The following is a 26,935-nucleotide window of genomic DNA, read 5'->3' on the forward strand; positions in this document are numbered from 1 at the left end:
TGCAAGATCACCTCTCAGCCATCTCTGAATTCATTTGCGTCTAGCAATCACCATTTCTTAAAAGGAACAAGCAGTGGTTGTGGCTTGTCAGTGTAACCTCATTGCAAAAGAGCTATAAATGCAGAGTACTGAAGCAGAGAAGATTAACCACACCAACAACCTGTGACAGAAAAACCAAACCACTTGCTATTTGTTCTTTTGTTCCAGGGGAGGTTCAGGTTGAATATTAGGAAAAATTTCTTCTCCAAAGGAGTGGTCAGGCACTGGAATGGGCTGCCCAGGGAGGTGGTGGAGTCACTGTCCCTGGAGTTGTTCAAGAAACATTCAGGTGTTCTATTGATGGACACGGTTTAGTGGGAAATACTAGTGGTAGGTGGACTGGATGATCTTGGAGGTCTTTTTCAGCCTTGGTGATTCTATGATTTTACAATGTTTTCCCTTGCCTCCTGTTTCCATTCACTGCTCGGTGTGTCTGTGCTGTAGGACAGGCCATGTGTAATTCTGTGCTGTGAGCAGAAATCTCTGTAAACTGCAGCACTGAGTTCAGCCATGTTCATCTGCCTTCCCTTCTGTAATGGTCCCACAGAAAGAAATAGAAATGCTCACTTAGCAAGCCAGACGTGTTTGAGTCTTGCATTGGTATGTGACATATTTTAAGAAAGGACCATTTAAGGCTGGAAAAGCATGATATCTTGGTCCTCCAGTGCAAATTTTCTGTCACCACCTACTAAAAATAAAATTAGATTAAATTAAAAAAAAAATAAAAATCAGCAATAGTAAAATTTGAAATAAAATTATTGGAAAGAAATTAGCCGCATGCTTTTCAAAGCAAATGCTTTGATTTTGAAACAGCTATTATACACATTTGTGATTTCTGTGGCTTGCAGTTAAATTTTAAAAATAGCACTTAAATATGCACGTTAATAACATCCAGAAGGCATATCTTTCAAGGCTGTCCGGGCTACTGAAGGGTTTAATTTAACCACAGTATTCATTTATGTCTAGCAGTTAGAATTTGCTTTTAAGCTCAAAGGAGCCCAGAGTTGTAACTATGATCTAATTGGTAAGCAATGAAGAATGTTTTTCATGTTTTATGGACAACATGAATCCTGATCATTTTACAGCAGTAAATTATAGAGTGCTCTGTTCACCGTCTCTCCCTCTGGAAATACGGGCCTATATCTCATTAAACTATAAAAATAACTTCCTGTGTTTGGTGGCTCCTTGAAAGCTATCCTGCCAAGGTATGTTATTTTTATATTACTAATGCATGTTAGCTCGTCAGTCCAGAGAAAGTTAGGTTCTTTATGGCCTCAAACTAAATTAATTTAAAGCTGTATCCACATGTCAGGGGGGACTCATGAGTAACCTAAACTGCTATAGAAAACGATAATTTATTATTGATTTTGAGCTCCTTTTTAAAAGCAGCTACAAGTCATTGGTTACTCTGTTCCTTCTGTGCTACAAATGATCTACATCTACACAACGCTGGCAACTTAACAAAGGAGCTCCTGTGGGTAAGGCAAAGGACATAAAAGTCAGGTGTGCTTTACTTCTTGGCTTAAGACAAATGATTCATCACTTTATTATGGGAAAAAAAAAATCAGACATATGATGTAATTAATTTTTGTTTGGTTGGTTGGTTGGTTTTGGTTTTTTGATTTATTGCTTTTACAGGTTGTATGGTCAGACAAAATATCTCCTTTAAATTAATTACAGCCTTTAAAATAAAACCTACCTTTTTACTTGTTTTTGAAGCTATATAATTTTCATATGGTTGAGAAGTTTAGCTGTAGCCAGTAAAGTCAGCATACTACCACTGACAAATTGCAGGTCTTTAATCCTACTGTAATGTTTTGTTTTTGTGTTTTGTTTGTTTTATCTAAAAAAAAAAAAAAAAAAAGCAACAAACATGCACCTGTTTGAAGTTCAGATGTTACAGAAGAGCTGCTGCTGCTGAAGGCCAGGCTGGCAACACCTCTATGAAAGGGAGTTCACTGTAAAAAAAATACAAAAAAGTGCCCCCAGAACCAGTATAGGAACTACTCCAGGATGAGGAACACTCTTCAAGGACCAGATGAATAAGAGCAATAGTTTTTTTTCTTTTCTCATGAGAGCAAAGCAATGAACTACAAATATCTCCTTTTTTAGCAAAATAGTTGTAAGGAAGTCAAATGATATCCACCTTAAGTGCACACAGTGAGAGATTTTGGGCATGGAAGAAGAAATAAAAATTATAACAACCATTTTAAATCCTAGATTCAAACAGAGATCTTTTTGCAGTTAACTTCTTCTATGGAAGACTTCTCTTTGATGATTCTTTGCTGCTAGTGCCATAGTTCCATAACCAAATGGCCTCAAGTCCAAACCCCTCTCCCCAGAATAGGCCACAGTCCTTGTCTAAACATTTTCTAAATCTAAAGATTTTCTCTTCAGGGAGCCAGAAAGCAGCCCTCCAGGTAGAGAGGCCTGGTACATTATCACAGACACACTGTGAGCTCCCTGAGCTCTGCTCCTTGCAGCTGTCAGCCTCCAGCTGAGTGCCAGGATGCTGGCTGCTGTGGTGTGTCCAGTGCCACTGCAATCCCCAGCTAAGGGCCACAACAGCTAGCAAAGCCTGCTTGCCTTTCATTTCTAGCTCATACACACCAACAGCAAAAAGAGGGGAAGGTCATCCAAATATGCTGGGTATAGAGTTAGATTGAAAGTTGGATTTAAACTTAGAATTCTCTTCAATTTGTTCTGCTGTATGAATGAGCTAGGCAACTCTGCAGTCATGAGTCATGTTGTCTGCAAGTTGTTTCTGAAACAACGTGGTTGAGAGGACATCACCAAATACAACTGACTTCTGAAGGCAAAGAGGTTCAAAAGTGGTAGCAGCATGTGAGGAAAAAATTGATGAGATCCAAAGGAACAGTGTATAGATTGGGCCTTGAAGACTCAGTGTGCCTTGCACTGTGAGCCAAGTGTTGGAGCCCTCACTGGCTGTGGCGAAGAGAAGAGCTCCACATAATTCTCACACTGTGGGGTTTCACACACAGGTTCTGGGACAAGGTTTACATTACCTTCAATTCAAAGGAATGGAAAGGAGATGGGAGGAGTGACTCAGAATAAGGAAAAATTTTCCACCTAGATTCCATCTACCTTCAATGCATCCTGAAAAGCAGAAATTGAAACATTCATTGCAAAACGACAGGAATGAGAAAATTGTTACAGAAATATTTATACACATAAGAGCAGTAGAAGCATGGAAACAGAACCAGAGAGGATGCTATCCATCAAAGATCCTGATTTATGAAGGATTATATCCAATCAATTATTACCATCAAACCTATGTTAGTAAAGAGCAGCAGTAAATTCTAACAGCCACATCACAAATATTAGAAAAGGGCTGGGATCACTGTAAGAAATGGATCTTCTTGCAAAAACAGAGAAGTGCTGGGGATGAAGATACAATCATAGAGAATCACTACTGTGGAAATGGTCATGGACCCAACTTCTACCCAGGCAGTATGCTGGAAACTAACACTACCCATCCTGCTGGGGGAAACAAAAAATGAAAACCAACACCAGCTCTACTTATCTCTCCAGCTTTCACTGCCATGAAGCACTTGGGAATCTCAGTTCCTCATTTATTTTTATCTATGAAATGAAGACAACTGAGGCTATCAAGAAAGAAAATAAAAACAAATAAAAAAACATACTGGCAAAGAAGGAGGATGTGGAAACATGCTGGAAAGCTGATTGCAAATGCAATCTTTTGATCTCATGATGCCAGCAAGAAATTAGTTCAAAGTACAAGAATTTTCAGGATAGGAGAATGTCATTGGGAGAATGGGACAAGGATAATGCAAGGGTTCCAAGAGGCCGCTACATCATCTGTTAGCATAGATCCAAATTAAAAGTGATGAATTCCTCAGGATAGAGCTCAGACCAGCTCACAGAAATATACAGCAGATGTACAAAAGCACATATCTTAAAGCCAAGTTTCAGCCTACTAACTAACATTGATGTCTTCTGCATTACTTAGATCTGCAAAACAAAACAAAACAAAATTATAAAATTAGCTCCTTTTTCTATTATCATCAATACAAAAATATTAATCCTGCGCTACAGACTTCAGAAGTGCAATAGGAAGAAGCCTTATTAGAATTGTAGATGTTTTCCTTAAACAGAATTTGAGGTAAAAGTGCAAAATGTATCATTCAGTTAAGAAAGCTGTAATGAAAACCACAGTGCAGAAGTTTGGATCCTAAACGTACAGATATTTATAGGAGGGCATTCCACCACATACAAAAACTATAGAGAACTGTAATTACACAAAGGATCTAAATACCAACATAAGATTGGAGAAACTACACACAAATTCAGGGAAACTTAATTAATATTTGCACAGCATTACAGAGTGATGGTCAAGAATGAACCAAAATAATTATGGCTTGGAAAATTGTAATTTACTCAGTTTTGAAAAAGGAGATATGAAAATATACAGATGCTTCTGCTCAAATACTTTCAGTGATGTAGTTATTGAAGTATTTTGTATTTAAGTCCATGTATTTGTAATCTATCTAAAAATTCACTGTGAATGAGTCTGAAAAAACTTCTGTTCCAACTGAGCTAAATATCTGTTGAATTTTAATGAAACAGACAGTCTGTTTTAATGTGTTTTTGTACAAACTGATTACATTGAAACATGCAGTAGATGAATTATATGGTAAGCTACTGTTTAGAATTCCTTATTACATTATTAGCCCAAGATTCCTACATAAACATTGCAATTTCTAAATATTTTAAATAACATAATTCAGATTAGAAATAGGTTGCCTATTTTATACTTGATCTGTTTATATTATTTAAAAATGCAAATGTAAGTAATTTTTAGATTTTTCCCCCCCAATATTCCTTTCTCATTTTCATGAATTTTCATTTCCTTTTTCATTTTCCTTTTATTCAGTTTAGACAGATCTTGTTCTTTGAAAAAGAAACAGGGCTGAGACCTCTGAAAGTCATCTCAGTCAAAAATAAACTGTTATTTTTACATTCATTATCATTATTAGAGATCATTCTTTCACAGCTCTGAAATTCTCCCCAGTGGGCAGTAGTCCACCTTACTAAACTACCTACCCATAATTCAACCCAATTTCATGCCATTGTCTGTCTGGGCTCATGAAAGTCCAGCTTTGAACTACAATGGAGACTATTTTCCAGTGCCTCCAGGGAAGGAGCTAATTCTGTTGGCTGCCTCCTTTCCATTCATCTTCTCATGAATAAAGCAGGGCTTGACTTTTCCGCTGCCCATTTTCAGAAACGCAAACTTCATTGCAGTGAAAAGCACTAAATTAGTATAAAACCTGAAATGCCTGAATAAAAAGCTACTCATTCTCTCGCAAATACAGAAACTGTTTTCAAGGTCCTGTGAAAAAAATGTCCATGGCCAGGGTCAAACTGAACTAATGTGTCACGCAACTCATCTTTTCTTATGCATAATCTGAAAAGTAATTGGTAAAACTGAAAATCAGAGCAGGGGACTGTCTTTGTTTAGTCTTTAATACTTGATATTTCATTCTGCACAAAACAGGAAATTCTTCCCATTCAGCTTACTCCTGATCAAGCAGCAGCAGGGGATCCTGCCATGGAAAGAGCATCTGTCTAAATGCATTGATTCAGATTCCTAAATTCTTATTCCATTCTCACTAGTTTGATATAAAAAGTTTTGACCTATAGTGAGTGGTAGGAAGAAAACAAGTCATTAATTTAAAGGAACTAATTTGCTGTATTAATGAGTTGTGCTTTTCATTAAAAAAAAAAAAAATAAAAATCAACAAATACAAAATGAACTTTCTCAAACACAGAAGAATCTACAGACAAGTTGAGTGAATGTGATATTTTGCTTACATGAAGAAATCATTTACAACATTCTTTTGACCCTTATTCAGTCATGGGTCGTAAGAGACCTAATTTTAAATGTTATATGCTGCCTTGTTTCCATTTACATTAATGGAGCAGACAAAGATTCTTGTTTAGAAGGATGGTAAATTTAAATACTGCAAAGAGAAATGCTTTGCTATTGTGTAAACAATGAAAAATTGCAGCAACTATTTATCAAGTGAATGAAACTAGCTTCTATGTGATGGTATAAAAAAGAGACAATTTCATACATAAACAGGAAAAAAAAGGTTTTTTTTATGGAACTTACAGAGTTCATTCCAACATTTTTCTCCAAAGACTGTGAGTTAGTGCTCCAAAAGTTCTGTTTTCCAACAAAAACAGACACATTACTCTTTTTGCAGATGATGGAAGCTCAGAAGAGCAAGGTTTTGCTACTTCATCCACCTTGTATTTACTAGAAATAAAAAAAGTGTCATTGGTAAGGAACACAAATAACATTGCGTCCACGCAAGTTTAGCCAAGCAGAATCACTATAGAGGTATGATCAGTGTTGTAAGCTCTTTCAGTTGTGCATTGCCCAAATCAGTACGCTTGGGATCACAATTCATGCCCTTTTCTACTAGCAGGGAAGAAATAAGGAACATCTTCCTGTACATGCATAGATCTGTCAGGAATGCATATGCACTTTCCCATGCATCACATCAATAAGTTGCACATTCCATTACACTCTGCTCATTTCCTCTACGTCAAAATGGCTACAATAATTTTTGAAAACACCTAACAATGTACCCTGTACTGTGAAATGAAGAGTTGACTTCAGTGTTCACCATTGTCTCTAATGCAACCATCCCCAAAACTGTACCTAAAGGGATAGGCAGTACATGAGGTTTGATCTCTGATAAAGGGCTTGCTGGATGTTATCCTTCAGAACAGGTTGCAAAATCAAGCATCCTTCATTGAAATTCTTCCCCTGCAGTTCCTTTGCATTTATAACTGTGAGAAATCTGCTCCACCACCTGAGCTGTTCTCAGCTGCCATGGTGCCCCACGAAGATAGATGGGATCACTTACAGAGGTACAATAGGGAGCACTCTTCTGCTCTGCTTTCATCTTGCTCCCTGATCGCAGATCAAAGCAGGGAGGCAAGCAGAGTAAGGGCATGTCTACACAGAGACATTACATCAATCTAGTTTATTCTCTCACAGTGCGAAATTTAAATGTAAATCATTGAAAGGCTTTTGCACTGGTCTATCATGACAGCTTAAAGTACTTTCCTTATTAATTGTAACACCCAAACAGCTCTGTACTTGTCTGAACTAACTACCCTAGCTTCTCAACCAACATTTCACAGAGTAGCGTTTGCAACTGTGATTTTTTCCTGTGCTGTAGGAAGGCCCACTTGAAACTAAGGAATTTGTATATGGGGTAACAAGACAGTCAAATGAATTCACTCCTTAAAATCTTTTCACAGAATCACAGCATGATAGAATGGCCTGGATTGAAATAGACCTCAAAGATCATCTAGTTTAAAACGACCTGCCATGGGCAGGGTCACCAACCAATAGGTTATGCTGCCCAGAGATACATCCATCCTGGATACAGTATCCAGGTTTCCTGGTATCCATTAACATAATCAGTAGCATTACTCACCTGCTGTCATACAACATGAATGACCTATTACTCAACACCATAATTATTGTGATATAAGCCAAAAAAAAAACCAGTGGGCATATTTTCCAAGTTCACTGGTAACAGAGTTTCAGCATGGGAAGACCAGCTTTCCTCATGAGATAAAATGAACGGAGATGATCTGTTCAAGAAGCTGCAGCTGGTAAATACCACCATGAAGACTTTCCTTGGGTCACAGGAACATTGTGCTGCCCAAAAGTGCAGATCAATACACACTGTCATCATGATACACAAACTAAATCATTTGATGTTGGCAGATCAGCAGTCAGGAGCTGTTGTAGAGCTTTGCAGTTTCACCTAGAGAGAGTTGCTTGGTCTGATGCCATGCCATCCTCTTTTTGGCAGCTAGCATTTAGTTCTGATCCTTAGAGGTCTGTCAGATCACAATGGAAGAACCGTAAATGACAGAAAAGGGTGTTTCAGAGAAGTACCTGATCTTAAAAGATTTAGAAACTGAAATCTGCTTGAATGCAGGAAAATGAATTCCTCAACTATTGAGAACTCAACTGAAACTGTTCCTCATGTCACTCCAAGGTGGCAGAATACTTTAACAGATGGAAATTTCCAAGGCCAGTCAGTTTCATGAGGCAAATTCTAGTTATATCCAGGACAATAAGAATCTGTTCCTGAAAAATAATAATTTCAGGACAGCACTGTGGACTGGGAATGAAGAAATGTCCAGGAGAAATTTAAATTTTCAGTATAAGGCAAACATTATATATTTTTCATCTCTGCTAATGAACTCATCAGAATAAAAAGCTGTAAGAGTTTTAAGCAATCTCAGTATATGTTTCACATCACTAAATTTTCCTATAGGCTTTAAACACTTCATCTCAGCTATACAAGGCACTCAGTGTGCTCAAGCAAAAAGAATTCATCCTGCTCACTGATCAAAAGAGCAATAAGTTTCTGAAGATCTACTGCTGAAAACACATTTTAGTGACAGCCATTCTCTGAAACTTCACTGTTACATTTGGAAAACAATAGTCATTCACAGGGTCAAAAATATTAGTAAATGATGCATGAAGTGACCCCAAAGAGAGCAGCAAATAAATTCAAGTCACTTATTAGCATTAATTTATTTTCTGTTTCTATCTCCAGTCTTGTTTTCCGTGGATAAGTAAATCTCAAATGTCACAAATATTCCATTATTTTTTCTTCACTGTGAACCTACATTCCATGACTCCACATTTATGACAGTGTGAACAATAGCTGATGTGGTGCCAAACAGATACAATTTTTTTCCAGATATTCAGTAATAGGAATATATTTGTTGTCTGCTTCCAACTGAGACACCGAGTCTTCCAAAATGTCTTTTTTGTCAAACATAAATACACACACAAGCTTCCATAATATTTCATGAAATACCTCAGTGATAATTTCAAAGAAACAAACTAAGTGGTTAGGGAAAACACTTATTACATTGTAAAGCTGATGAAAAATGAAAGATCCTTGAGATAAAAAAGTTAGAAAATTATATTCAATTAGAACGCTGTTTTCCTCTGTTATCATAACTCATGCTTTATAGCTCTTTGACATTCAGAAATAGCTGAAACTTGACCACAGAGAAGAATGCTTATGTAACAAATAAGTTCTTACAATTTAATGCTAATGACTTCAGCTATACTTTTTATGCATTCCCAGTCCTGCCAATTAGTAAGTAAATACACGAGCAAAAGGAACATTAAAAAAAAAAAAAAAAAAAATGCCAGCAGTCATTTGAACTTCCTTCTCTTCTCCTACAATTGGGAACATAATTAGATCAGTCGTATGTGCAGTAGCACACTTATAAACCAAGAAAACCAAAGGTGTTATACAAGAAGCAACAGGCATACAAGAAAGATTTGCAAATGTTTCATTGGATTAACTCATGTTACATCCTTGGATACAACCTAATCTCACACATAAAAAGCTCGTAATGAGGACTGCACTAGTTAAAAGCGACATTGTGGAAAGTGGGAAGGATGTGACAAAGAATAGGCCGACAGAAATAGATTTGTGAAGAACTGCAGTGTATTTGTGAAGGAAACAATCTCTTAGTGATTCAGCCTACACCGTCCCTCTGACAAAGTACGGGGAAGACACATAGAGTTCCCCCTGTCTTACTCAGAACTCCAAGTAGCCTTCACTGCATACAAATATTGTACCATTACTACAGCTGCTAAATACAGAATCACATTTTCTGGTCAACAGAATATTAAGTTTTATTCTATAATACACATAAACACTGGAGAGTATGGCAAACTCTCAAAGTAGTAAATAATCTCCATTACAACTTTCAGAAGGTTTGGCTGCATTTTATCTTCACATGGAGCTGAACCACGTAACATTTTTTGTTAAATAATCTTAAATTATTAGCTTATTTAGCTTAAAATATTTTTAACATTTTTGATCAGAGTCTTCTCTCCACACAGACAGAAAAACAGAGGACAGACACCTTAAACATTAATGTATCTATAACAAAAACATTTGCAAATGCAAGAAGATGAAAGGAAAAAATACCAATAATGGAAAACAGACAAGCCAGACAGATAACCCAAACACAAAGATTATTTCCTTACAAATGTGAATGAACTGCCATGTAATGCAGTGCTCAGATCCTTAGAATGAAATAACATCACAGCTTCTACAAATGGACTGTGCAACAGTGGGTATGTCATTCACATGTTAAAATTGTATGTTATGAAATCACAGTATAAGTTAGCCTAACAGCTGTACACAGTTTCAGTGGCGGGAAAAGAAGAAATCTGCCTAGAAATACAAGTCTGTAAGTTTATTCATCTGCCTTAAGATCATACAATTATCAAACTGTTCTAATTCAAACTCATTTCAGTGGCAGAGATGCATAATATATTTGCAGAGTCCACGTTTGGAACTTTTTCACTTCATATGTGATAGAAGCAGTATGCTCTTGGGCATCTTTAAATCTTAATATTTGGAAGACATGGCTTAAAAATCAATCTGCATAGCATGCATTTTACCAATGCCAATAGCTAAAAAATGCATGGTAAAACTGTTCTTGAAGCAGTGGCCTTCAAATTGAAATAGGCAATGATAGTAGCCCTCATATTGCAGAAGTGATTTCACGTCACTGAAATCCCTAAGAGAGAATCTATTTTCAATTTCTTCAGGATTAGAAATTACTTTCTCAGCAATTGCTTTGAAGTTGTAGCTTATGTGCAATTAGCAAACCATTCAGATCTGCAAAATGCAAATATGATACAAAGAAGATACTAATTATAATGATTTGTTAACCTTTCCTTTTCAAAATGTGTGAGGTGACTTGGAAATAACCCTGTGTCTTCTTAAATTATCTCATGATCACAGCTTTGTTCAAGTCTGACATTTAATATTCTTTTTTACATTATCACAATTATGCCAAACACTCATCATGGTTAGTCGAAGGGTGTTGATCTCCTGCATTTCTAAGTCATGCCCAGATTTTTTATTTCTTGTCAGGGTACATTTTAGGACCAGAAGATAATGATAAATAAGCTTCAGTAGATAATTATTGTCAAAAAATATTATTTGAGAGGCTTTTTCGGGCTTTGGGAATCTCTTTTTACTGAGTTTGGCATATTCATTTCCTCAACATCTATCAGAATCATTAAGGAAAAAATGAACACAGCAGCAGTCTTAGATGAAACGCTTTGAGGATAGATTTACCAAAAACATCCTCAAAAATTCAGTCTGGAGTTGAAAAAAAAACAACAACAACAACAAAAAATTGTTTTCTTCAGTTACTTTTGATTTATCAAATAATTGCATTTAGACAGAAGTTACCTGAGTCCAGCAAACATTCATTTACTGCTGGCAACAATAAAAAAAAATAGCATAACAGTGTAACACTGCGCAGAAACAAAGCATAGAACAAAGCATAGAGTGCTTTTCACAAAATACTTACAAAAAACACACATTAGAAAAAGAATCAATGGATTATTTCCTCAGTAGATTAAAAAAAAAAAAAAAAAAAAGGCAAGCTGTAATGAGAATTAAATTGGAACTGGTGGCCTGTCATTTTTGCGTATGCTTCTTTAACTTAAGCAACATGATGGTACTGTTTTTCACATCAAGTCAGGATTAACTCTCCCAAACAAAAACAGTAATTACTCCAGGTCTAGAGGTCTGCAATAGGGCCATAAAATGTACTCCATTTGTGCCCAAAGCCTCACAACTTAGTAGCTAAATGATTTATTTTTAAAATACACTAGCACATCAAGGTGGATCTATGCACTTATTTTTAAAGATCATTTTTATTCTTGGAGCTTATTCTTGCTAAAATGTTATTACTGTAAATTAATTTTACAACGTCACATTTTATAGTTACTGTTTCCATATAGATGGCAATCCAAAACATGATAGAGAATATGATACCATGAGAACAAAACCTCAAGATGTTGCTTTATGCAACTCATATTTCATTCATCAGATCAAATTTGTCATGAGAAAATTATGTCAAGTATCAAGTCACCGTTATTTTTTTGGTTCTTGTCTCTAGGAAACATTGTGGAAGTCTTCTGTGTGTTTTAGTCTTTCAACTGAGTCAGGTCTGCGATCACCTCTGCAAAGGACAAGCATGCTTCTGCCACAACAAATTAATTCCATTAAGACAACAAACAGGCTTAGTAACACTAATTTCTTCAGCACAGCTTTTCATGCCCCAGCTTCCGCTGTTGAATACAACAGTGATCTTAAAAACGAATATGTGTATAACATATGTTAAAATATTAATGTGTCATTTATCTTCTTTTTTTTTTTCTCTTCAATTTGCTTCTGCTAAACGTATGTATTGGTCTAGGTCTCCATTTGAACATAGCAGCACAGATCATTTTGATTATTTTGCTGGGAGAAAAAATTGTGATTACTTTCCGCTCATAGGGGGAAAAAAAGATCAAATAAATCAGATCTGATGTTACTCCCACAGATATCTCTACTCTAAATTCTCTAGTGACAGCATTGTTAGCATGAGTTACATGTCCAATATTAAATACTAGGGAAAAGGTGGTGAACTGGAAAGTAATGTCATTTGTACCAATAAAATAGCACTGTAAATACAATTATAATCAGCACAAAACCAGGATAGGTGAAGATGTAAAAGTACCAAATACAAATACTGTAATTCTTCAGAAGCTTCATTACTCAAAACCCTACACACATATACACCTTTTTCTCCCACCTTTAGAAAGCACATCTTTAAGACAGATGAAAGAAAACCTAGTCATTCTTCAAAAACATTGCAGGCAACAAAACATAAGTTCTACTGTTAAGAAGGAGGACCTGGGAAACTACAGGCTCACCTCGATCCCTGTGGAAGTGACGGAGCAGCTAACCCTGGAAATAATATCCAGCCACATGAAGAGCAAGAAAATCATCAGGAGCGGTCACTGTGGATTCTCTTACGGGAAGTTGGCTTTGATAACTTGATAACCTTCTATGATGAAATGACTGACTTGATTGAGAAGTTAAGAGCAATGCCGAATGAGGTGGGTGCCCTGGTGAGGGAAATGAGAAGGTGGAATTACTGAACACCTTCTTTGCTTTACTCTTTACTGCTAAGACTGGCTCTCAGAAATGCCAGACTATAAAGGTAAGAGAAAGAATCCAGAGAAAGGAAGGCTTTACTTAGGTCAAGGAGAATCTGGTCAAACACAGTCTAGGCAAACTCAACACATAGAAATCCATGGCACTCAGCAAGATGCAACTAAGACCGCTGATGGAGCTGGCAAAAGTGACTGCTGAACCACACTCTGTCACCTGTGAAAGATCATGGAGAACAGGAAATGTGCCAGAAGACTGGAGAAGACCCAGTGTCACTCCAGTCTTCAAGAAGAGCAAGAAGGAGGGTCCAGGAAATTACAGGTCAGTCAGTGTCACCTCTGACACTGGGAAAATGATAGAACAATTCATTCTGAACATCATCTCCAAGCAAGTGGTTATCAGGAGAAGTCAACATAGATTCACCAAGAGGAAATTATGCTTGACCAATCTGGCAACCTTCTATGATGTTATGACTGCCTGGTTAGGTTCAGGGAGAGCAGTAGATTTTGTCTTCCTTGACTTTGTAGAATCATAGAATCCTTCGAGTTGGAAGGGACCTCTGAGGGCCATCTAGTCCAATTCCCCTGCAATGAACATCTATTTTAGGTTGTCCAGGGCCTTACCCAGCCTTGCCTTGAAAGTTTCCAGAGATGGAGCATCAACCACTCTATGTAGCCAGTTCCAATGCCTCATCACCTTCACTGTAAAAGACGTTTTCTTTATATCTAACTTAAATATACCCTCCCTGAGCTTGAAGCCATTTCCTTTTTAGACCTCACCAACACAGAAAGGCATTTGACACCATCTCCCATTACATCCTCAAAGATGAGGTTAAGAAATGTGGGACTGATGAACAGACAGTGATGTGGATTAAGAACTGGCTGATTGTCAGGGGGTTGTGATCAGTGGCAAAGTCTAGTAAGAGACCTGCAGCTAGCTTTGTTCCCCAGAGGCTGGTTTTGTATCCCATACTGTTTAGTATCTTCATAAATGACCTTGAGGAAGAGATAGAGTGCACTCTCAGCAAGTCTGCTAACTATGGAAAGCTGGGAGGAGTGGCTGAACAAGGGGAAATGTCGAGGCCTGCATCTGGGGAGAAATAAACACATACATCAGTACAGGGACTGACCTGCTGGAGAGGAGCTCTGTGGAGAAGGACCTGGATGTTCTGGAGGACAACAGATTGGGATAGAGCCAGCAGTGTGCCCTTGTGGCTTAAAAGGTCAACGGTATCCTCGAGTGCCTTGAAAAGAATCATCAAGGGTGATGATTCCCCCTCTTCTAGTCTGCAGTGGTGAGGCCACATCTGTACTGCCCAGAACCAGTGCTCTGATCCCCAGTTCAGGAAGGACTGGGAACTTCTAGAGAGAATCCAGCGGAGGGACACAAAGACAGGTCCTGGAGCATCTCTTTTCTGAGGAAAGACTGAGAGACCTGAGATTGTTCAGCCTGGAGTAATCTGAGGGGAAATCTTACCAGTACTTATAAATATCTAAACTGCAGGAGTCCAAAGGATGTGGCCAGGATCTTGGTGGTGGTGGCCTGAACAGGCAAGGAGCAATGGGCAAAAACACAGGAAATTTCATATGAACATGAGAAAGAACATCTTTACTTTGAGAGCAGCAGAGTATTGGAACAGGCTGTGCAGAGAAGATGTGGAGTACCCTTCTCTAAACCGACCTGGGCACCTTCCTGTGCAATCTACTGTAGGGAATCTGCTTTAGCTTATATGATTTTAGGGTTTTAGACTAGATAATCTCTGTAGGTCTCTTCCAACCTCTATGATACAGTGATTCTGTAATTCTGTGATACTATCTGCCTGCTTCATTAAGACCTTCAGTATTGCCACAGGATCCTCACAGATAATGTATTGATACACAGGCTCACTGGGAAGACAGTGAAAACAGAACGAATGTCTAGGCCCACCAGGCAGTGATCAGTGAAGCAAAGTCTAACTGGAAGCCAGCTTTCAACAGCATATCCCAGGGGTCAGTATTTGGTGTGAACCTCCTTAAAATCTTCACTAATTATCTGATGGAAGGGAACATACCTTCAGCAAGTGTGCTGATGGCACAAAACTGTACTAGTCAGTATATCAGGAGGTCATGTTGTCATCCAGAAACACTTCAGCAAGATAGAGAAACGTACTGAAGGAATCTCATGAAGTTGCACAAGGGGAATTGCAAAGTCCGCCCAGGGAGGAAGGACCTTAGGCACCAGGATACGCTGTGGCTACCCAGCTGGAAAACTTCTTGGCAGAAAAGAACCTGAGGGGTCCAGGTGGACAAAAGTTGAATATGAGCCAGCAGTGTGCCTTTGGCACTAAGAAGACCAACGGTAACCTGGTCTCTATTAGGCAAAGTATTGCCAGTAGGTCAAGGAAGATGAATCTTCCCCTCTACTCAGCAGTGGTGAGGCTACATGCATTCCATTTCTGTCCTCTCCAGCACAAGAGATACAGACATATTGGAGAGAGTCCAGCAGAGAGCCACCAAGATGATAAAGGAAGAACATCTCTCCTATGGAAAAGCCTGAGAGCTCACAGTTCAGCTGTGAGAAAGGAAGGCTCAGAGAGGATGTGAAAAGAATGAAGACTGGCTCTTTTCAGTGGTACCCAGTGACAGGATGGGAGGCAACAGGCACAATCTGAAGGAACACAATAAGTTTAACATGAGTATTAGGAAGCACTTCTTTATTGTGTGGGTGAGTACTGGCACAGATTGTCCAGAGAAGTTGTGGAGTCACTCTCCTTCAATATCTTCAAAACCCTGGACATGGTCCTGAGCACTCATCTTCAAGTGTATCTGCCTGAGCAGGGGGTTGGACCACATGGACTCTAAAGGACCCTTCCAATGTCAGCCATTCTGTCATTATGTGATACTGTGAAATATTTGGGTCTGTGAAGGAGATAATTTTTTAATGACAAACTGAATTCACATAGAGTCCAACATGCATAGCACTTTAAAAGCATTTTCCACTAAAACCTGATACAAGTCAATCTTCTGTAAGGTTTTTCACCACAGTAATGGCCTGATGCTTAGGTTGTTCCACTCAGCACACACACACCTAAATAATACCAAGAGCCCAACTTTCTATCACCATACTCCAAAGCAGCTGGAAAAAACTCTTGATTGAATTAGATAATTAGTTTATTTTGCTTTTATTCAACAAGCTCACATAATGAGAGATATCTAGAAACACATTCCAGAGTGCCCCATGTGTAAGACAAAAGTTTAATTTTTTAATTGGCAATACTGAATAAAGGGGATGTAATAACAACACTTCTTTTCATACCCACCATTATTGTTATCTCAGGTAACACATTAGATCTGGTAATGTTTTTTCCCTAACCTATCTCGAGCCCAGACGACTATTCTGATTAATCGGTTGATATAGATACAAGTTATTTTTAAACTCTGTTACTTCTTCCATCTTTCAAACAATATAATTTATTAATCTTAGCATTCGTGACAAGGAAGAAAGTTGTCTGTTTGGCATTTAAGGCTGCATTCAATGTGGATAAGGTTTGTTTGGGAATGTAGAAATTTTTACTGAAGACAATCACTAAAGACAGAACCTTAATTTAACCTCAAGCCTGTAGTATTTCCCTTGGGGCATGGATGACTGATAACACATCAGAGGGCAAGGAAAGCACAAAATTATTGAGAAATAGATACAGCAAATCAGAGTATTCATTTTCTTCCTCTCAATTATTGTTTATAAGGATAGTTGTAGATGCTTGATTGAGTCTGGAGACACTAAGAAGCTTCTTAAAAGAGTAGTTTAAAAATGTACTGACAGTGAGTGATTCTAAAAGTCATTTCCAAAGCATATGAAGTACAGTTGTCATATCCTCATCTTAAAATAAAATATCATTACAGCATCAAAATGTAATTGCTCACAGTATGCTAACACAAGGCTGGTCAGCAGTTGCTAATTTAAATGAAGTAAGTCCTTCACTGAGAGCTTGATAATATTTCCCATGGGAACATAAGAAAATCGTGATAATTAGCATTATTAAAACCTGCTTCTGTAATCAAACAGATCTTTATTAGCTAAGGTTGTACGTGTTTTCCTGTGTTACAGCTCTAAAAGGGCAGCACAGAGAGAATTTAGGTTTAAAAGGAAAGGATCTTTTTTCTCTTTTCTAAGCTAAAAATAAGATTGTCAGGGTTAAAGGTGAAATAACTCTTTTATTTTCAAATGATAAATTTAATTGCCTGAGGCAAAACTGAACATAAGCTGATGTATGTGTTGTGTTGCGTTGTGTTGTGTTGTGTTGTGTTTTGTTTCTTTCTACAGGGGTAAAACAAACATCCTTAGTAAAAACAGTTAGAAAAAAAAGCTGTCCTGGGTTCAGAATTATTGCTTTCAGAAAAGAAAAATTTATTCCCTTAAAACAGCATATGTGAATATACTTTACCAGATAAAAAGAAGAAAAAAATGTCCTATCAAATACAAGAAAAAAAAATCAATTTTCTTGCAACTTCAAGTGCAGATTATCTCTTAACCACCAATTCCTTGTTGGAGAGGGGGGAAAAAAAAAAACAACAGACAATGATTTGTCTTTTTTTCTGTCAACCAGAAAGCATCCAAAAACCTGTGGGGGGAGAGGGAAGATGAGGTGGGCAGGGGAGTGGAGGGGGGGGGAAAAGAAATGAGAAGCACTGTGTTAAATGTGCTATCAAGTTTTAGGGAGAAAATTTATACCAAACAATCACTGAGATGAAAGAGTAGACTGTTGATAAAAATCAATTATGTGCAGTCCAAGAAGCATCTGTATTCTATCATCAGAGATCATTTCCATTTGTTTCTTGATAATAAAAAGCAAAATGCAAAATCAACACCTTCAGCTGGTATTTTACATTATCTGAATATTTGCAGAGAAAATAGAGGCAGCATTTTGGTAAGACTCTTAGCTCAGCAGAAGGGCAGAGCAAAATGTAACCCTGTGTTTCTTAGCCATGTCCAAAATCAGAAACTGTAATTACACCATAATAATGGTATGAATAGTCATGCACTTTACACAGTTATTAGCAGTGTTTTAAGCAGCAGTTCTACTACAAATATTTCAATTTTTAAATGGGACAGGAAAGAATAATTTCTCTCAGATAGAGAAGAAAGCCATATTTTTCCCTTCGTCACTTTTTCATAGTGCAACCAAGAAGAGAAAAAGGATATGATAATTGAATTAAAAATTGACCAGGAATGTAAAATTGTCAGAAATTATTCATTAAAAAATATCTTCTAATAGGAATCAATGACTGTGGTCTGTCCATCTAGTTATTCCTTAATGAAATAATAGTTAGCCATCATTTCTCATCCAAAGATTTATTGCTAAACTGAATACATTTATCTCACCCAATAACCTGATGCTTTTCTTTCAACCTAAGCTTTTAGTCTTTGTCTTGCCTCTTACCTTGCCGTCAAACAAATCCCTCACTCCCAAGACAGCTTTATATTGTACCAGGACATGAAACACTGATTTCTGTCTCAAAGTCCACGTGCAAGAAAATTTTCTTTGTCCACCAAAGAACTCCATAAATTTCAGTGAGATTTTGACATGAGCAAACATTCACAAAGAATGGTCCTTGGTGAGAATGAACAAAGAACTTTTTTGCTCTTGCGCTTTTCTGCACTATACAAACAGCTTTATAGTTCACCAATAACTAATCTTGACAACATGCTCCAATTTAAGAGTTTATAAGCATATGTTTCTCCCTCTTTAATTCTTTTGCAGGAAAAATTGCTTTTGTTACCCAGGTAGTATACATTATTATACGAATAAACGTGATCTTGCACAACAGAAACAACATCAACCAAGTTAAAGCTCACTCTCAAATAGAAAATCTGAATATCTCTCTTTGGTACAGCACGCCTTTCACTGAAGCAGATCTTAGTAGCATTATCTGATGTTTATACTAGCTCTGTTTATAATAGAGCTGCTCCAAAAGTAATGCCTCCTATCTTATTATCTTGGCCCATTTTGCCAGAGGTGGACATTGATGGTATGGCAGTAGAGGCTAAACTTTCTCAACAGTATTCCACTACACTTTGTTGCCGTGTGAGAGAAGGCAGCAGAGTGCAACTGACAAAATGGGATCTGACATGGAAGTGCAGATGAAACCAAGTTGTGGAATTAAATTCCTGCATGTGGAAAACAGCACTCACTGACATTTTTCAGTGCTTTGTGGAAACCAAACAGTGGATGTCAACATAGTGGTAGGTGATGAAAATCAGCAATAGCAATAGTGATGTGAATGGCATTCCAGCACATTTTTATGAGAGCAGCATGCAGACTTCTGTTCATCACCAGCAAAAACGCACAGCCAATAGTAATGACTATGTTGAAAAATAGTGTTTTGTAGCTGAATGCTTGCTCTATCAACTAGTTATTGTGCTCTATGTACCTGTTGTTATTTCCCAGGAAATAAACAGAAGGCATTATTTGCAGAGCAACATGTATAAAAAAAAACTGGATAGGGAAATCTATTTTTTGTGTCAGGTTTTAGGAACCCAAATATAAAGCATGCTTAAATTTTCCTCCATATTAATGACTTGAAGATGTCTTCTTTCCATATCCCATTATTTTACTTGAGGTGCCATTCAGAATTGATTTTTTATAAATTCAGGCTGCTGTTTCAATGACTACTGCATAGGTACAGTAGCTTTAAATATTTATGTTGTGCTGCTGGTGATAATTATTATTCCAGCTCAGTATACTTGTAACACATTTAAGAGTCAGTGTTTCTCAGTTTAATTCATCATTCATCCATTCAGATGCTTGCATACCAATATTCAGCTCGCATCTCCAAGGACCTAGAAAGACCTATTCATATTTTAGCAGCTGTGAGAAAGTGAGGACAGATTTCCTTTACATTCCTAACTGTAAACATTAATTAGTTGCTTGACACTCATTAAAGATTAAAAAACTCTTTGTAAAATAATCCATCATAATTCTTTTATTGCTATGCCAACCCAAGGAACTATTTCATTGTACGGTTTTGATGGGAAAGTTAAAAAACAATCAAGATAAAGTTAATTTATTTACTCTTTCTTTCTGCATGGGGAAAAAAAACAATGGTTTTGCTGCAATATCCAGCAGATCTCTGAATACAAGAATATCCTGCTTTACTGTCTGTCTGTATGCATTTGTTGAAAAACTTACGCATTTTCCTATACACTCCTGTTTTCTTAAGCTTAGCCACTACAGCAGTATGGAATCAAGAAAACAAGAACTGGAGCATTTTCCTCTGGTCTCCAAAAGACTATTAATGAAACACTGAAAGTTATCACCATAAATAAATAAATAAATAAATCCCTTATGCAGACATGACTGGAATGCATTTAACCTTGGCTTTCTGAGCAGTACTCTTTGCAATTGTTTGCTTAAGCAAAGCACAGAAGAGAGGAACACTGCCTTCCCTAACAAACGATTTCCAAGGTCAGGCACATGCACAAAGAAAACAGCTCCTCACTCTGTGTACTCTTACAGCATCTCTCCTGCTACCACAGACACTGCCTCTACTCAGTCCTCTTGAAAGGCGTGCAGACTGCCATGCAAAACAGGTCCAGAACTGTCCAAAAAATGAGACCGAAGCTGCACTTGTCAGCACATCGCTAACTGTGCAGAGAATCCCTCCACTGATTTCCACGGTGTGACTCCACACCGGCTGTTTTCTCAGCCTAATGCTGCATCGCCAGAATGTGTAATAGTAATTGACCAGAACAGAGTGTCAGGATTAATTAATGTACTCTCATTATTGGTGAGAGCTCTGGTTTTCAAAGAATGTCCTAGCTGTTATTTATGGCATTTAATTAAGGTGCAATCTTATCTAAATAATCAGTGTGCTGTAAAATACCAGAGTCAAACTACATAGCTGCAATAAGCCAAACATAGGATATACAACCACATTTGCTCTGAACACTGAGACATTTTTGCAAGTCATGAGAAATTTAGGAAATTAGTAGGGTTTTTAGCTTTTACAAGGCATGTGAAAGCATTCTGTGCCTCCTAAATGGATTTACTCTAACTGCCTAATTCATTATGCTAAAACCATGAAGCAATTTCCTGTTCAAAGCTCAGCTCATAGGCTCTCTGTTGTCAAGTATTTGAATTTCAGATTAGAAATGTGTTCATTTGGATAGCATGAAAGGAAAGCTTTGTTGTCAGCTTTACTTTATGTTCTGCCAGGAGCCAAATCCTTCTTCTTCAGCAGTAACCAGCAAAATACCAGACCTCCACTCTGATCCCAACTATCTTGAAACAAACAGAAATGCCGTTGGCCTTTATGGCCTGAGCAAGAGTCTGAGGTTTGCTGTTCTCCCCATTCCCTTCGTGTTTTTTCAGGGATTATTTCTGACAGATGGTATCAGTGTGCATTTAGGTTACACAGAGTCTTTCTCATCCCTAAAGAAGGAAAGGGTCAGGAGGGGGAAGGCATTTCCACAATAGGAGAGAAGAGCCATAACATCCCATTCTGCTAGAAGTGCTGTGGTTTGTTATGGAACACCAAGCAAGCTGAAATGAATGCAACCCTTTCACCCCCAGCGTGCTTCTCCTTATCATCTGTGCTAAATTTCAACTATGCTGCTGCTCTCTTGTTAGCAGCTATTTCTTTGCAGGCTAGAGAGCTCACAAAAGGCAGAGGCTCTATTTCACACAGATAAAACAAAGTTACCTAAAGCAGACAGAAGCGACGGGGAAAAAGGGGGAAAGGAGGGAGGGAGATACGGGAACAACAACACTAACATTTCTAACTTCAGTTAATATTATGTAAGTTAAGGAATATAGACGTTTCTCACAGGAATAATCTTCTCAGAACTCTTCTGTAAGCTATTTCCATTAGACTTAAGGTTTGCGCTCCAGAAGGACAAGGCCAGCACATTCTCCTAGTAATTAAAAGCAAACATTCACACAAGGAATGTTATAACCTAAACATGAACTTTAATGGCTGTAAAATAGCTGGAAGCAAAAATAATTACTAGCAGCTACAAAAGACATTGAGATATTTGTAATCCCTTTGCTTTTGAATACAAAAAGCCCTATGTAGTCATAATAAGCTCTTCAGTATAGGAAATGGTAATGGAAGATTTGTCTCCTGATACTGTGGCTGTGCAAATAATTGATTTCTCAGCTGAACTGGAGGGAGAAAAAAAAGTTAAATCCAAGATGAATTTAAATGTTCTCTTTTTGCTTTCATTAATGAAAGAAGTGTCCTGTAGGTTACCTGTACTGCTATCTCAGCACCAGGACAGAGGATGGTGCTGCCTCCAACTACAGCACTATCTCACTGGCATACACATGTCCTTTGTGGGATTCATGCCCTCTTTTTTTCTTCTCTGTAATCCACACTCGAATCCTCTGCCTGACAAACCTGGTCATGGGAACCCCAATCCACACCACTTTTCCTCCAGGAGTAGGCAGATGCCTAAGTCAACACATTCTCCTTGTTGACCCTTCCCCCTGGCATAAAGAGCTATATGAGCAACTGGAGGTGATCAGTTTAGACACCCTAGGAGTCATTTAATGAGTCCTCAGTCTCCATGCAAAGTGGAGCAGACCTATAGAAAGAATAGAAAGAGTCCCAACCCACTGAGGCCAAAGATGTCTGGGAGACCTCGTCCCAGTTCTTTAAATTTGGAGGTCTTCCTCCAAATCCTGTCCAAAATCAAGCATGAAGCAGGTTTCTCTTCCCATTTCTCACGCCCAGGAGAACACTGAGCATCTCAGCTATAAATGATGCACTGTTCCAACTTATGTTTCCTAGTGTTAAAAGATCTGGGCAGTACATGAGAAGAACAGAGTCTAGCAAAGAGCCGTCAAAACAGTAATAAGACTGGAGCACCACTCTTGTGAGAAAGGCTGAGAAAGCTGGGACTGTACAACCCAGAGAAGAGAAAGCTGAAAAGAGATCTCATCAATGGGTACAAATACCTGAAAGGAGGGTCCAAGGAAGACGGAGCCTGGTTCCTTTCAGCGGTGCCCAGGGATGGAATAAGAGGCACTGAGCACAAGCTGGATCACAGGATGTTCCCTCTGAACATCAGGCTGTGCTTTACTGTGCAGATAACCATGCACTGGTACAGATTGCTCAGAGAGGTGAAGTCTCCATCTGTGAAGCTCTTCAAAAGTCTATCAGACATGGTCTTGGGCAAGCAGTTCAAGATGGTTCTGCTTGATCAGAGGGACAAGATGACCTCCAGAGGTCTGTAGCACCATCAGCTCTCTGCATTGCCTGGACTATGCTTTCATTCACTCTTCAAACATTATTGTTTGGAGAACAGGACAAACCCCTGGCAAACCTTGTTGCATGGAGAGCACTTCATTCAGTGGTTAATGTCGAAGACAGGACAAATAGTATAAATAGTCTTACAAAAAGCAGACTGGTGAGCAGCCATAAAATACTCCTGTAGTATTTGTTTATTGAAAACAAAGAATAAACTTCAATTTTACTCTGCTTAATTGTCTGTTTCTCTATTATGCCTCTCTTTACAGTTCTGAAAGTGCATTTAGTGGCTGCATCAGCAGTGTAATTAATGAATACAAAATCTAATACAAAGAAACAGTTTTAGCCTGACAGTGAACATAAACCTACATGCCTTGATCATTTGAAAGATAATCAAACTCTCCTTTATAAGAAAGGCAAACTTTTCAACTTTATGCAAGGGATGTATTTTCTACTACTGCCCTGTTCCAGGTAAAAGGAAATGATTGTTTCTTTGTGTGATTTACCTTTTGATATCTTCTGCCGTAAACTCCTTCCTTACAGAATTCCTGATCCAAACCTGTTTTCTCCTTTAGCAAATCACATTAACCACTCAGTGCTTTGTCCATACCAGCACAGACTTCCCAAAAGACCAAAACTAGACTCGTTATGTAGTCTCAGGCACATAGCTTGCCATGGAAATCTCAGCTCCTATGCTAAAGGACAGTTTAATCATGCTACAGGATCACTGAAAATTATCTCAAGATGCAATCAAGCGTGGAGTGGACTTGAGGGACTCATCTTGCCTCAATCCATAGTGAGACATTACAGTACAGCTTACAGTGGCTTTAGAAACAAAATGAGGTACAATAGCACAGTTTGTCTACCTTACTGGGTTTTTGATACTGTATTTCATGAACATGCAACAAATGTCAGACTATTTCAACATCTGCAAAACGCAAGTCCTGCCAGTTGTTTTACCAATTTATACATTCATTATTCCTGTCCGTTCCCTCTGGCTCACTGAAGAAAATCACATGATTTACTGGCTAAAAATAAGTGAGTCACAATACAGTAGGGACAGCTGAAACATTAAATAAAGAAATTACTATATAAACATCAGACTGCCCTGCATTCTCTTCTGTAGTGAATGGAGGCATAAAAAAATTAGTCTCTAGGTAGAGAAGATCTATTCAGAAGAAATTGCTAGCACACTGAAAGCCAAGTGTTCAAGATACAGAATACACAGTCAATATGTGAGCGAAGAGTCATGGGAGTGGGATTAAAAAAAATATTTTGACAAGGATACATATCTCTCTTTAGGCATACATTTAGAAATACTTGAGGCTTGCAAATCTTGCTCACATAGCAAAGCATGCTGGAAGTACCACAGAAAAGAGATCAAAGCAACACCGAGTTCAATTAAACAAACTGGCGAAGTAACATACTGTGCCACAGGATGGATTTTTTAACCCAGGTGCACAGCTTGCAAAAACAGAAAATACTCCACATACTGCATTTGTGAGAAAAACCTATTCAGATGCCAAACATGCTATTTATGCAGCTCTAAGTTGCCTCAAACTAGTGAGACAGAGTTCTGTTGATTTCCTAATATGAATTCTGCCAACATGCAAGAACCATTATGTTTCAGAACAAGAATTCAGACACTTCCACAGCACTATAGATTTGAATGGCTATTTGGAGGAATAGCTTTTAACTACATCCACATCCTAACATAAAAACAAAAATTTAAATAAAAACAAACAAACAAATAAAAACAAAAATTGAAGAGTTCATTGTTTAGAAGGAATTGGGTAAGGGGAAGCTTGCTGAGAAAAATAAATATATATATATATATAATCAACAGAAGTAGTATGAGTCTAGGGAAAGGCTGTGATAACAACCAGCAGAATGGGGGGATGGTTGAGAACAAGTTCATTGGATTCCAAAACAGACATTAGTCCTCAAAAATTAGCATGTGAACTTTGGAAGTCTTGCAACTACAAAGTCAAATTGAGAAGTCCTTCACTGTCCCTGCTGCAGTACTTTCAGCCCAGAGAAGATCTGAGGATCAGGGAAGGAGCAGCTTGCTTCCCAGGGCTCTTGCACAACTGGGCCTGCATCTCACATTGGCAGCAGCACAAAACACACTCTTTTAGTCAGTTGTCATCACCAGGCAACCAATTGTTTTGCCGTGCAGACTCTGTCAGCATGGATTAGCTTGCATTCCTGTTAACTCAAGAGCTTCGCAATTAAAACACTGTATGGGAAGCTGAGAGCCAGCAGGTCTTGAACACAGCAGGCCTTGTCCCTCTGCCTGAGCACAGCATCACCCAGGGCCAACCATGACCCTTGTTCTGCAAGCCATGGCAAAGACTGTGCCTCTCAACCTAGAGAATGAGAGATGAGGAAAAGGATAACTGCGATGAAGGAATGTGAATTATTCATAACAAATTAATGCAAGCCACTAGGGGCTATCAGAGAGTTTTGTTTTGTACGTAGGATGGGTAGCTGCTTAGCTCCAGTTTAGTGGGATCTCATCCATACCATTCACAAGATGACAATTTTACATCATAAGAGGTCCCTTGATGGCATGTATTAATTTATAACAGACGCAAAAGGAACAGAGTATTTTTGTGTATCATGCCAGTAAAATACATGAACTACTCCCTCAAGGCACATATATACATACATTAAAGCATTAGCAACGGCGCTAGAGTTAATAAGAGCTATGACATACAATACATCCATTCACCCATTTCCCAGTAACCCAAAGGCAACACTTGCTCTCACAGTACTCTTTAAGACATGAAATTGCACCACTCAAGAGTAAACAGGAAAAAATCAAACTGCTGAATGCCTGGCAAATACTCTTAAAACACTAAAGTAAACAGTACGACCTTGTCCAACCGAACACCCATTCAGAAGGATAAGACTTCATGTAAGGTCTGTGTATTTGCTAGTATATCAAGGCGTTGCCTACTTTAATACAGAGATATAATTATGCCAGCATGGAGTATTATAAATGCAGATAGATTTAGCTGACTCTAGAATCTGGATGAAAAATAGTTCTATTTTTTGCAAGAGCGTATTATTACATCCTTCTTTGTTCCTTCAAATTAAATTCATTTCTGTTGACATTTAACCTAATGTAAATAAGATATCTGTTAGAGTCTGGCTCTCCTCCCACTCCTTGCTTCTCTTGCCTCACAGAATAGTAATGAAAAATCAAATGCTTGCAAAGTTGAAGACAGAGAGTGCTTGGAACTAGAAGAAGACACAGATAATTTCAGGAAAAATAAGCAAAAAGTCAAGCCCCTTAGAGGTGTACAAACTGATAACTACTCTGAGATAGTACTGTCTTTCAGAAAAACCACACTGAATTACTGCATTATCAGTACAACAAGTAAATAAACAAAATAAACTTTTTTAACTAAAACCAAGTTAAGACTATGACATGAATGACAGTAAATGTAAATTAGAATGTTTGAACTTATATTTCTCCTAGTTGTACTGTAGTTGCTAAATCACGGACTGTTCATTTCTGTCTTGATATAACTCAGGCAGTTTGTAGCTAGCAAAAAAAAGTGATGAATAATGCTAAAAGATATT

At 38.0% G+C, this 26,935-nt stretch overlaps 1 long non-coding RNA gene across 1 annotated transcript in view; it reads right to left on the reverse strand.

The window, feature by feature from the left end:
• Nucleotides 1-374: 374 nt before the first annotated feature.
• The window catches only part of LOC122181453, a 44,879-nt gene continuing 18,318 nt past the window's right edge, over nt 375-26,935 (reverse strand). The window contains exons 2-4 of the long non-coding RNA XR_006179438.1: nt 3,066-3,156; nt 1,919-1,997; nt 375-727 (exon numbers count right to left, since the gene is read on the reverse strand). This is a non-coding gene — a long non-coding RNA (uncharacterized LOC122181453). The remainder of the gene's footprint in view (nt 728-1,918; nt 1,998-3,065; nt 3,157-26,935) is intronic.

The sequence above is a fragment of the Lagopus leucura genome, unplaced genomic scaffold, assembly GCF_019238085.1.
Source record: "Lagopus leucura isolate 7727_CA_CO unplaced genomic scaffold, USGS_WTPT01 Super-Scaffold_54, whole genome shotgun sequence".
In the NCBI taxonomy this organism is placed as follows: Eukaryota; Metazoa; Chordata; class Aves; order Galliformes; family Phasianidae; genus Lagopus; species Lagopus leucura.